This window comes from Podarcis liolepis (assembly GCF_965112155.1).
Source record: "Podarcis liolepis genome assembly, chromosome: 9".
In the NCBI taxonomy this organism is placed as follows: Eukaryota; Metazoa; Chordata; class Lepidosauria; order Squamata; family Lacertidae; genus Podarcis; species Podarcis liolepis.
In genome coordinates, this window is record NC_139564.1 from 5,892,845 (window position 1) to 5,905,690 (window position 12,846).

The 12,846-nt window shown below is 46.1% G+C and overlaps 1 protein-coding gene across 3 annotated transcripts in view; it reads left to right on the plus strand.

Annotated features, from left to right (window-relative positions):
- The window catches only part of LZTS3 (leucine zipper tumor suppressor family member 3), a 92,514-nt gene that overhangs the window by 15,245 nt on the left and 64,423 nt on the right, over nucleotides 1-12,846 (plus strand). The window lies entirely within an intron of this gene.

Below are 12,846 nucleotides of genomic sequence, written 5' to 3' on the forward strand. Positions count from 1 at the left end.
GTTCAAAAGGATGTCATATAGAGGAGGGAGAAAGGTTGTTTTCTGCTGCTCCAGAGAAGCGGACACGGAGCAATGGATCCAAACTACAAGAAAGAAGATTCCACCTAAACATTAGGAAGAACTTCCTGACAATAAGAGCTGTTTGACAGTGGAATTGGCTGCCAAGGAGTGTGGTGGAGTCTCCTACTTTGGAGGTCTTTAAGCAGAGGCTTGACAACCATATGTCAGGAGTGCTCTGATGGTGTTTCCTGCTTGGCAGGGGGTTGGACTCGATGGCCCTTGTGGTCTCTTCCAACTCTATGATTCTATGATTCTAAGATCACCCGACTGCTTCCGACTGGTGTTGGACTAGCCAAAACCCACATTGATCAACTGTGTGAGAGACCTGGGAGAGAGAACCTTTTAATTGCCACCTCCAACAATCCGGTGAGGCATTTAACAGCGATGCCTTTAATGCAACCTCCCCACCCTCGCAAAAAAACCCCCCAAACACCACGAGTTGACATTTTCCCCTCTGCAGAGTATGGATAATGAACACATTGTACCTGTGTGGGAGAAACAGGGAGTGAGACTAATTGTGCTTGCCTAATCCTCTAAACTGGAATAGCTGTCATAGTTTTGGGAGCCAAAGGGAAGCTGCAGCCAGATGAATTGTATTTCGCTATAAAGCCTACACACACACACACACACACACACATTTTATTAATTTTCCAAAAATAACAAAAAACAACAGCAATACCAAAACAAAACAAAACAAATTGACTTCCCCTTAGACCCTTCCTTGATTCCATCATTTATCAACATACCGCATGTCCATAGTTAAATTTTAACTCATTTAATTCACCTATTATCCATTTATAACAAAACTACACGTAGTTTTAAAAAGTCTGCTATTGTATTAACCTGTGCACATTGCTTCTGTATATACACAATAAACATCTTCCGTTCCTCCTTAAATTCGTTGTCGTCGCTTCCTCTTAGTTTCATTGTCAATTTTGCCATTTCAGGATATTCCGTTAATTTAACTTGCCAATCTTCTTAAGCTGGGACACCTTCTTCTTGCCAACGTTGTGCTAGTAATGTCCGTGCGGCTGTAGTGGCGTACATAAATAAATTCTTTTGAGATTTTGGTAAGTCCACTCCTGTAATGCCCAATAGGGAAGCCCAAATCGCGTATAGTCAAAACACATTGGGTTTGATGGCAGGCGGGATTGCCAATGTCTTTTATTTTATTTTTTCTATTTTATATTTTTGCCAAGCACATAACGCGCACAAGTACTCTGGCACAACATGCATCCGTATGAGCGTTGCTACACCCTTTGTATAGGTTTAAGACCACAAAGCCAATATTACATCTCAGAATAACACAGGGAAAGAGGCAATAAAACCCATGTTGCAGTGTGACTGAGTGACTCACTTCCCCGGGAGCAAAGCCCCACTGTACTCTACGTCTGAGTAGACATGCCTAAGGGTTGCGCTGCGAAATGCTCACAAACTAGAGCCAGCGACCGTTTGCGTTGCCTTAAGACTACAAAGCCGATGATGCAGTGCGGGTAGGTTACTATCTTTTGAAGGTAGAAAACAGAAGCCCAGGGTGTGGCGTTTGTATTTGGGAAGGCAAGGCCTGCAAACGAAGCAAGAAATTGTTAATGTCTGCCGTATGTCAATGCAAATGGGACCAGCTGAAATCCACAGGGCTAGTGCGACTCTCCGTAGTGGTTTGGCAGAAGAGGGGGAAATCTCCTGCAAAACTCTTATAAACTGGAACTGTTTAGCCTCCTTCTCTTAGGCTTTTCCAGCTCTTGAAGTGGCTTGGAGGCCTAGCAGGAATGAGCGTGTTAACAGGCAGTGTGTTTACAAAGCAGCAACAGCATGGAGGCATTGCGGAAAGCAGATGAACTTTCCACGTCTGTGGGGAGACTGTGACTAGAATCATAGAATCATAGAAGAGTTGGAAGAGACCACAAGGGCCATCGAGTCCAACCCCCTGCCAAGCAGGAAACACCATCAGAGCACTCCTGACATATGGTTGTCAAGCCTCTGCTTAAAGACCTCCAAAGTAGGAGACTCCACCACACTCCTTGGCAGCAAATTCCACTGTCGAACAGCTCTTACTGTCAGGAAGTTCTTCCTAATGTTTAGGTGGAATCTTCTTTCTTGTAGTTTGGATCCATTGCTCCGTGTCCGCTTCTCTGGAGCAGCAGAAAACAACCTTTCTCCCTCCTCTATGTGACATCCTTTTATATATTTGAACATGGCTATCATATCACCCCTTAACCTCCTCTTCTCCAGGCTAAACATGCCCAGCACACCATAGATTTAAAACCCATTTGACGGACGTGACTCTCCCAAAGAACCCTGGGAACAGTTGTTTGTTAAGGATGTTGGGAATTGTAGCTCTGGGCAGGGTAAACTACAGTTTCCAGGATTCTTGGGAGGAGCCGTGCGCTTTTAATGTGCTTTAAATGTGTATGCAGTCATAGGCTGTGTGATCCATCTGTGTGTGAGCTGTGCCATTTCAGCTTGGCTTCTGGTAGTTTTTATAAATCAAATAAAATAAACTGCATGTAGAAATCTAGGGTGGTGGTGGATTTGAGCCTGACTTCCTCCCTGACGTGCTAGCTTTCTACTTGCAGGGATTTATGTATTCATTGTACACAGGAGCATTCCGCCATGTGAGTCCTGACAAACTGAACTGCTGTGACCCGGGCATAGGTTAACCCAGAGGGGGGAACTAGGGTCTTGACTTTCAGCCAGAGGTTTGCTGGTAATGGTGAGGTAGAAGAAAATTGAGTAAAACTCTGGATTTAAGAAATGCTTAATGAGACTGACTTGTTGCAACTTACACATGCGCTAGCTTAAGAGTGTGCATAAAAATGAGAACAGGGCCTTTTCTGCAGTAGCTCCCCTTTGGGGAATGCTCTCCCTGGGGAGGTTTGGCTGGTGCCTTCATAGTACACCTTTAGGTGCCAGGCGATAACCCTTCAACCAAGCCTTTGGCTGATTGGCATCCAAGGTTATTGCTTTGTTTCTGTTCTTGTTTTTATTATGCATTTTTGCGGTTTTTTTATCTTGCATTTCTATGATGTGAAGCATCCAGAGACCTACGGATGGAGGGCAGTATACAGATTTAATAAACAACATGCGAATGGAAATAACGTATATAAACACATTATATATGGGGAAGCCACTTTGCAATTTTTTTTTTTAAATGTCCATATTAGGGGAAATGGCATGCAAACATATAAATTGGGAAAAGTTCAAACTAAAAAGTGGGTGAATTTTTATGATGACCTTTAAAAAAGAGAGAGAGAGTACAATGGACACTCGGTGTTGCAAACGTGATCCGTGCAGGATGCACGTTTGCACATATGTGGGTTGCGATTTGGCGCCTAAGCGCATGCGTGACACCCAAACCCGGAAGTAACCCGTTCCGGTACTTCCGGGTTTTGGCGGGTCCGTAACCCAAAAAAAACTCAACCCGAAGCGCCTGTACCCTGAGGTATGACTGTAATTGCAAACTCATGTCCAACAGTGTGACGCGGCAGCTAAAAAAGCCAATGCAATTCTGGGCTGCATCAATAGGAGTATAGCATCTAGATCAAGGGAAGTAATAGTGCCACTGTATTCTGCTCTGGTCAGACCTCACCTGGAGTACTGTGTCCAGTTCTGGGCACCACAGTTCAAGAAGGACACTGACAAACTGGAACATGTCCAGAGGAGGGCAACCAAAATGGTCAAAGGCCTGGAAACGATGCCTTATGAGGAACGGCTAAGGGAGCCTGGAGAAGAGGAGGTTAAGGGGTGATATGATAGCCATGTTCAAATATATAAAAGGATGTCACATAGAGGAGGGAGAAAGGTTGTTTTCTGCTGCTCCAGAGAAGCGGACACGGAGCAATGGATCCAAACTACAAGAAAGAAGATTCCACCTAAACATTAGGAAGAACTTCCTGACAGTAAGAGCTGTTCGACAGTGGAATTTGCTGCCAAGGAGTGTGGTGGAGTCTCCTACTTTGGAGGTCTTTAAGCAGAGGCTTGACAACCATATGTCAGGAGTGCTCTGATGGTGTTTCCTGCTTGGCAGGGGGTTGGACTCGATGGCCCTTGTGGTCTCTTCCAACTCTATGATTCTATGTGGGAATACGAAGTACTGAAGCTTGGAAAACCGTGGAGAGACAAAAATAGCCAGGTGTGCTCATCTGCACCTGGAGAGGCAAATTTGGCCTCCACACCTGAAGGTCAACCCCCCCCCATCCTCCTTTCTGCAGTACAGGAAAAAAGCAGTTGCGTTCTCCTGTCAAAATGACTTTCCTTCTATCCACTCCCTCTTTGCAGTGCTGCTTAATGCGATCCCGTTTGGGACTTGCGAGATTTGTGGCCGGAGAGCCTTTTCCTTTCCTCTCCTTCCTCTCCTCTCCCCTTCGTTCTCCCTCCTGCCCGGCTGCCCACCCCCCTGTTTCAGCCGCCTGAGGACCTCGCTCGGAAGCCCTTGCCGGCTGGCTGGCAAAGGCTGGATCGGAGGAGACGTTTGCACGGGCAGATGAGGTTAAGGAGAGCTGACGTTTGGCCGGGAGCCTCCGAACGTTGTCTCTGAAGTGGCGGAGAGAGGCTCTCGCCCGACCTTCTCCTGGGAAGACGGACCCGCACGGCTGTTCCGAAGAGGCAGCCCATTCAGTCGCAACGAGGGCTGATTGTGGAGTGGAGGGAAACGAGCAAAATAGAGACGTCGGGCAGGCTGCCAGCTTGGCTGCCAACAGCAAAGGGAGTTTCGCGGCTTGTGATTAGATTTCAATTACGCTCGGTTTAGGATGTGGAAGGGGGAGTCTTCGCCGTCCTCCGTTGCAGCTCTGTGGACGTGGGAAGGGGTTGCATGCGGCCGGCCTTGGCTATCAGGAGAGGAAAGCAAAGCCTTGGGGCGCCCACAAGATGTCACTGTTAGCAAGAGGGGTTCGAGCCCCTCTTTCCGAGCCGTTCGGCAGGGGGTCGGCCTACCTCAGAGGGTGGCAGGGTCTCCTAGGATATAATAATAATAATAATAATAATAATAATAATAATAATAATAATTTATTTGTACCCCGCCCATCTGGCTGGGTTTCCCCAGCCACTCTGGGTGGCTCCCAACAAAATATTAAAATACCATAATGCATCAAACATTAAAAGCTTCCCTAAACAGGGCTGCCTTCAGATGTCTTCTAAAAGTCAGGTAGTTGCTTATTTGACATCTGATGTTAGGTCGTTCCACAGGGCAGGTGCCACTACCGAGAAGGCCCTCTGCCTGGTTCCCTGTAACTTGGCTTCTCGCAATGAGGGAACTGCCAGAAGGCCCTTGGCGCTGGACCTCAGCGTCTGGGCTGAATGATAGGGGTGGAGACGCTCCTTCAGGTATACTGTGCCGAGGCCGTTTAGGGCTTTAAAGGTCAACACCAACACTTTGAATTGTGCTTGCAAACGTACTGGGAGCCAGTGTAGGTCTTTCAAGACCGGTGTTACGTGGTCTCGGCGGCTGCCCCCAGTCACCAGTCTAGTTGCCGCATTCTGGATTAGTTGTAGTTGTAGGTTGGAGCAGATGTTGGAGGGCCACCTAGGTGAGAATAGATGTCCTTTGGGGTCGCTTGCAACTCTTCTGTTCTGTGACATGGAGGAGAAATTTGCTCAGTTCACATTTTGATGTGAATCTACTTAATTCATGTTTCCTGGACCAATAAGCAAGTTGAAAGACAGCTTTCCTCCCCTCCCTCCCTCAAATTTTGTATTGATTTTCAACATTTATCACAAAAATAACATAACAAAACACACAACCAAAAAAGACACATTACACTACAATAACTAAACAAAGAAAAATTGTTTCTTCAAATGACTAATTCTCATTACATTGATAGCTGACTTCCTCAAATCCCCTCTAACTGAATTTCATTATATCACCTATATAACAGTTCTCCAAATTCATATTTCTAATAATATTAACTCCTCATTTACTAACCACTAGTCCTTTATTAATATTCTAATCCTTAATATTTACTACCAATATTCTTATTCTACTCCTAAGCCTATTTATTACTTCCAAGAATTTTCTATTTATCTTATATCACAATATTTAGCTAAATATATTTTAAATGAAAGACTGCTTTCCTTTGAAATTCACACGTCTTAATTTTTTAATAAGTGTGTGTGTGTATCTCCAACGAGTGTCTCCACCTCCATCGTTCAGCCCAGACACTGAGGTCCTCCAACGGTCTTCTGCTGGTTCTTCCACTGCCAGAAGCCAAGCTACAGGGAACCAGGCAGAGAGGCCTTCTTGGTAGTGGCAGGCGCCCTGTGGAACGCCCTCCCACCAGATGTCAAGGAGATAAACAACTATCTGACTTTTAGAAGACATCAGAAGGGAGCCCTGTATTGGGAAGTTTTTAATGCTTGATGTTTTTATTATGTTTGTAGATATGCTGTTGGGATGCAGGTGGTGCTGTGGGTTAAACCACAGAGCCTAGGGCTTGCCAATCAGAAGGTCGGCGGTTCGAATCCCCGCGACGGGGTGAGCTCCCGTTGCTCGGTCCCTGCTCCTGCCAGCCTAGCAGTTTGAAAGCACGTCAAAGTGCAAGTAGATAAATAGGTACCGCTCCGGCGGGAAGGTAAACGCCGTTTCCGTGCGCTGCTCTGGTTCTCTGGAAGTGGCTTAGTCATGCTGGCCACATGACCTGGAAAAACTGTCTACGGACAAACGTCGACTCCCTCGGCCAGTAAAGTGAGATGAGCGCCACAACCCCAGAGTCGGCCACGACTGGACTTACTGGTCAGGGGTCCCTTTACCTTTACCTTGACCTAGATATGCTGTAAGCCGCACAGACTGGCTGGGGAAACCCAGCTAGTTGGGCGGGATATAGATATGATGATGATGACTCTGATGATGTTGTTGAGAGACAATGGAGTATGCCTCTGGGGGTGAAGTCAAACCGCTGGAGAATCACAGCGCCTGCTGTGGCTGCAGAAACCGGGGACTTGTAACTGCTGCCTCCCGAGTTGTTTTTGCTGTGTTAGCAGCACCGGAATTACCTCCTCGGGGCGAAAGCTTGGGCAGGGTGTACGGAGGTCCTGGGCTGCTCCCCCCCCCCCCAAAAAAAATCAGCCTCACTGATGTGGTCCAAAGGAGAGCAGAGCAAGATGTTCGTTTGCAAGAGGAGGCGTACAAGGTTAATTAATAATAATAATAATAATAATAATGCAGTAAAACATCAAACATTGAAAAATCTCCCTAAACAGGGGCTGCCTTCAGATGTCTTCTAAAAGTCAGATAGTTGTTTATTTCCTTGATATCTGATAGGAGGGCATTCCACAGGGCGGTGCCACCACCGAGAAGGCTCTCCGCCTGGTTCCCTGTAACCTCACTTCTCACAGTGAGGGAACCACCAGAAGGCCCTTGGAGCTGGACCTCAGTGTCTGGGCTGAACGATGCGGGTGAAGACACTCCTTCAGGTATACTGGGCCGAGGCCGTTTACTCCTTAGTCTTTTCTTCTCCTGAAGATATCCTGCAAGACAGTGGAGGTAGAGGACCAGAGTTTTTCTTCTTCTAGCTGGGCTACCTTCGCAGGTGGACGAGCCCCACCTGCCCCTCACTTCCTTCTATGGCATGTTCAGAAGCCGCCTTCTTGACCGTTGGACCCACTATTTCTCTTGTCCGCTCAATCCACCGGAGCCTGTCTTCACATGCAGAGGAAGCCCCTAACCGAAGGTTTGAGACACATCGGCTACCCTCACCTAGTTCAGCTGGCTGGCCGAAACCGTTTTTGGGAGAGTGGCCCCTGTTGCATGCCAACAGCTTATAGGGGCCACAGGTGAGAGCAGAGTGCTGGGTGGGGACCAAAGGTGGACAGACTACCTATGATCGGACAGAACTTCCACTCACCCAAAGCATAAATTGTGGGCTTACTGTATTACTATACATCTTCCCTCAAAAAACACTTGATTCCAGAAATCCTCTGCTCTGTCCATTTATAGTGGTAAAAGGTAAAGGTACCCCTGCCCGTATGGGCCAGTCTTGTCAGACTCTAGGGTTGTGCGCCCATCTCACTTAAGATGCCGGGGGCCAGCGATGTCCGGAGACACTTCTGGGTCACGTGGCCAGCATGACGAAGCTGCTCTGGCGAGCCAGCACCAGCGCCGCACACGGAAACGCCATCCCGCTAGAAAGCGGTACCTATTTATCTACTTGCACTTAGGGGTGCTTTCGAACTGCTAGGTGGGCAGGAGCTGGGATCGAAAGACGGGAGCTCAGCCCGCCGCGGGGATTCGAACCACCGACCATGCGATCGGCAAGTTCTAGGGACTGAGGTTTTACCCACAGCGCTACCCGCGTCCCTTATTTATAGTGGTACCTTGGGTTAAGTACTTAATTCGTTCCAGAGGTCCGTTCTTGACCTGAAACTGTTTTTAACCTGAAGCACCAATGGGGCTAATGGGGCCTCCTGCTGCTGCTGTGTCGCCAGAGCACAATTTCTGTTCTTATCCTGAAGCAAAGTTCTTAACCTGACTTAATATTTCTGGGTTAGCGGAGTCTGTAACCCTGAAGCGTATGTAACCCGGGGTACCACTGTATATTTTTTCACTGCTTAGGAAAGAGTGCCTTGTCTGAAGCCACCTTGTGAGAGGCAGGATTCGCATGTTGACCCCGTTCCGTCCCTGCACTGAGAGCTTACTCTAGCTTGAGATTTAGACTTTCTCGGGGGGGGGGGGTTAGTTCTGAGTGGCTCCATCAGGGCTGCCCTGTCTGTTGACAGAGACACTTCATTTGAGTTGATCTTGTTTGCTCATTAGCTGATGGTAGCAATTTGGAACGAATTACCCTGCGATGACAGAAAGTTCAAGCAAATCTCGGGTGGCCGGTGACTCATGTGACTGAATGGAGGAAGGGGGAATACTGGCAGCCTCTCTTTCCCCCCTCTGGGTTCCTGCTAACGACAAAAGGCTTAGGGAAATCCCTTCAGGCCCTCATAATATCAGGGGAGCGTTTGAAAGCAAAGGTGGCAGCAGTTTTATGGTCTGGAGCCCCTTTCTGAAGCCACGCAGTTCTGGATCCGGCTGCCTACAAACCACATTTATCCCCCTTTGGGTTCCGCGATGGAATAAAGACGACATTTAAACATGTGCAGCTTGCATGCAAGTCTGCAAGAAGCTGATTTCGGCTTGCAAAGTGGGATTTCCTCTCCTTCCCCCCGCAACCTCATGCTCCCCCAAAATCTGCCCCAGAGGTTTTCCCCAATCCCCTGGGGCAAATTTTGAGAATGTGCTTAGGACTGCAGGTGAGAGGAGAAGAAGTTTCGTCTGTCGCAAGAAACAGAAGTGCAGTGCTGAAGGTTGCCCTGAAAAAGAAGGAAAACAACCGTTCATTATTCTAAATTTCTTCCAGTGGTACCTCGGTTTTCGGACGTCTCCGTTGCTGAATGTTTCGGTTTTTGGATGCCGAAAACCCGGAAAGAAATGCTTCCGTTTTCGAATGCGCCTCGGAACGGCTTCTGATGCGTGTATCTGTTGTTTTTCAAAATTTTCTCTATTGAATAGGCAGACCACCCTTTGCGCCTCGGTTTTCGAATGTTTTGGAAGTTGAACGGTCTTCCGGAACGGATTGTGTTCGAAAACCGAGGTTCCACTGTACCAGGAAAGCTAGGTTGGAGTGAAGGGTACTTACTGAGCATATATTTAGTGTTATGTACTGAGTTGAATAGGATCCAAAATGCAGCAGTCTGATTGGTCCTAGAACAATAGGATTCAGAATGCAGCAGTCTGATTGGTCCTAGAACAATAGGATCCAGAATGCAGCAGTCTGATTGGTCCTAGAACAATAGGATCCAGAATGCAGCAGTCTGATTGGTCCTAGAACAATAGGATCCAGAATGCAGCAGTCTGATTGATCCGCAGGAGCCACCCAATCCAACTCCAGGTGGAAGTGAATCCACAACCTGATTGGCCACAGGAGAATCCTGGAATTAGCCAATCACGTGGGGCCCATTGTGTAAATAATGTATATAAAGCAGACATTCTGGGGGAACTGGCATTCCTCACCACTATGAGCTGAATAAAGAGCATGAAATCCACACTCGACTCCGAGTATATTTCATTTAGTTTGTAAAATCGTACAAGTCGCACCTCTCTAAGCGCCAGGGGTCTTCGAAGGGACTTGGCAGCCTTTAAAACAAACAAACGGAAGTCCAAGAAAGGTTCAGTTTCTTTTGGTCCTGGGTTTCTATTGGCGGAATACATTTTTACTTTTATTTGTGATTTTATGGGTTGTTGTTTTTTACATTGTAAGCTGCTTCTCAACATCTATCTATATCTTTAAGCCTGAAAGAAATTAAATAAATGAGAAAGTTTACCCTCTCCAGATCTAGGTAAATGTAGAAACATGAGAAAACGAGAGTAACAGAAGTGGACAGGGTCTTGCTTGCTGGTATCATGTTGGGATAAAAAAGGGTGTAGTATTATTATTGCAAAAGCGGCTTTTCCTCCCTCTCCTCCCCCCGCCAATTGAAAACCGAAACGGGAGCTTCTCCAATGATCTCTTGCAGAGCATTTAAGGACAGCGTTTTTTAGCATTTGTTTGTTTGGGGATGATGGGCCGCTGAGCCTCAGAAGCTTTCTGTGTGAGAATTGAAGCCGGGTTTAAGCTGGAAATAGCTGCCACTAATGCTTTGCCAAAAACATTTCTTTTTTGCAATTGTTTGGTGGGTCCTCTTCCCCTCCCCTCTCCTCTTTCCCAACACCCTTTAATATTTCCACTGGTGAACATTCAAAATGGCAAAAAATCCTTCTGTTTGGAACTGTTCTCCTTTTCGTTGTTTTTTTTTTTTAATTTGAATTTCATTTTTGTTACGGAAATTACAGGGGGGGGCACATCTTTAAAGTTAAATATTACAAATATTATGCCTGAATACAGTGGTGCCCCGCAAGACGAATGCCTCGCAAGATGACAAACTCGCTAGACGAAAGGGTTTTGCAGTTTTTGAGCTGCTTCGCAAGACGAATTTCCCTATGGGCTTGCTTCGCAAGACAAAAACGTCTTGCGTTTTTTGCAAGTTTGTTTCCTTTTTCTTAACACCGTTAATACAGTTGCGACTTGACTTCGAGGAGCAACTCATAGGACGGGGTGTGGTAGCCTTTTTTGAGGTTTTTGGCGATTTTTGAAGCTTTTCCAAAACTTTTCCGACACCGTGCTTCGCAGGATGAAAAATTCGCTAGACGCAAAAACTCGCGGAACGAATTAATTTCGTCTTGCGAGGCACCACTGTATATTCTTCCAACTTGACAGCTCAGGGAAGTCACCTAACTTTAAAAAATAATATAAAATCATCTCCTTTCCCAGTCCGCCCCATTCCAAAGCTATTTTCCCCTTGAAAAAGGACTCCCGGAAGTTCCCAGAGGGGACAATTGCTGGGCTCATTGTTAGCCAAAGGAAGCCAAATCTCATCACCTGACTCGCCTCAGGCTCCAGACATGCAAAGGAACTTCTATTGTACTTTTGGGTGGTGGGTACTTAAGACATATTTATCTATGCTAATCTTATACCTGAGTCTTGCCCTCCCATGTCTGCTTATGCTAATCTTGTACCAAGGACTTGTCTGGACATGTTTGCCAAGGTTAACCCCTCCCCTTCGAACTGTATTCTGGGATGTGGTGGGAAAGTTTTAAAAGTCTTTGTCACCCCATCCTCGGGGTTCAAAATTTGCTCTTTGAACCTGTTGCGCAATAAACTTTGGTCTACAGCTATTTGCTCCGGTTGGCTGGACTCCTTCCTATATTCTGCAAGGACCCGTGGGCTCTGCCCAACGAGCTGGGTGACTGAGCAGCCTCGCACCTAGATTTTTCCCCTAACAATTTGTCTTATTACACATATTTGCCGAATACAGTGGTGCCTCGCAAGACAAAAAGAATCCGTTCTGTGATTCTCTTCGTCTAGCGGTTTTTTCGTCTTGCGAAGCAAGCCCATTGACGGATAAGCGCTATTAGCGGCTTTTTAGCGGCTTATCTGCTGATCGGATCAGCTGATAAGCGGCTTAGAAAAAGGGGGGGAGGGAAAAAATCCAGCAGGAACTCGCAAGACATTGTCGTCTTGCGAAGCAAGCCCATAGGAAATTCGTTTTGCGAAGCACCTCCAACATGGAAAACTCTTTCGTCTAGCGAGTTTTCCGTCTTGCGAGGCATTCGTCTTGCGGGGCATCACTGTAATAAGGAAACAATCTTTACATCAGTCCGCATTTTCTTCAACTTCCCTCCACTCCTTTCTGCGGTTACTTATTTTATATCTTTTTATTACTGCACATACAATTTAAATCTATTTTTTAACTTTCTGTTACATTCTATTTTAGTTATGTTACTGCGCCGGTTTATTTCAACCCTGCTAATGTTTTAAGTTGTCTACAATATGTATTCAAATAATAAATTTTCTCCACTCAATCATAAAGAGTCTCTCATCTTGATTTCTTTTTCCTCCAGTAAGTTTCGCCATTTCTGCATATTCCATCAATTTAAATCTTCTTTTGTTGGAACTTTTTCTTCTTTCCAGCTTTGGGCATTTATCATACGAGCTGCTGTGGTAGTAAACATAAGTCAATTTTTATCTTCCTTGGGTTCCTCTCCACCAATTATTCGTAAAAGAAAAGTTTCTGGTTTTTAAACATAAGTTATCTTCAGCATTTTTTCCAATTCATTATATATCATTTCCCTGAAAGCTTTTACCACCTTGCATGACCACCACATGTGGAGAAAAGTACCTTCTTTCTCTTTACATTTCCGACAGGTATCAGATTTCGACTTATACATCTTTGCTAATTTACTAGGAGCCAAATTCCATCTACATG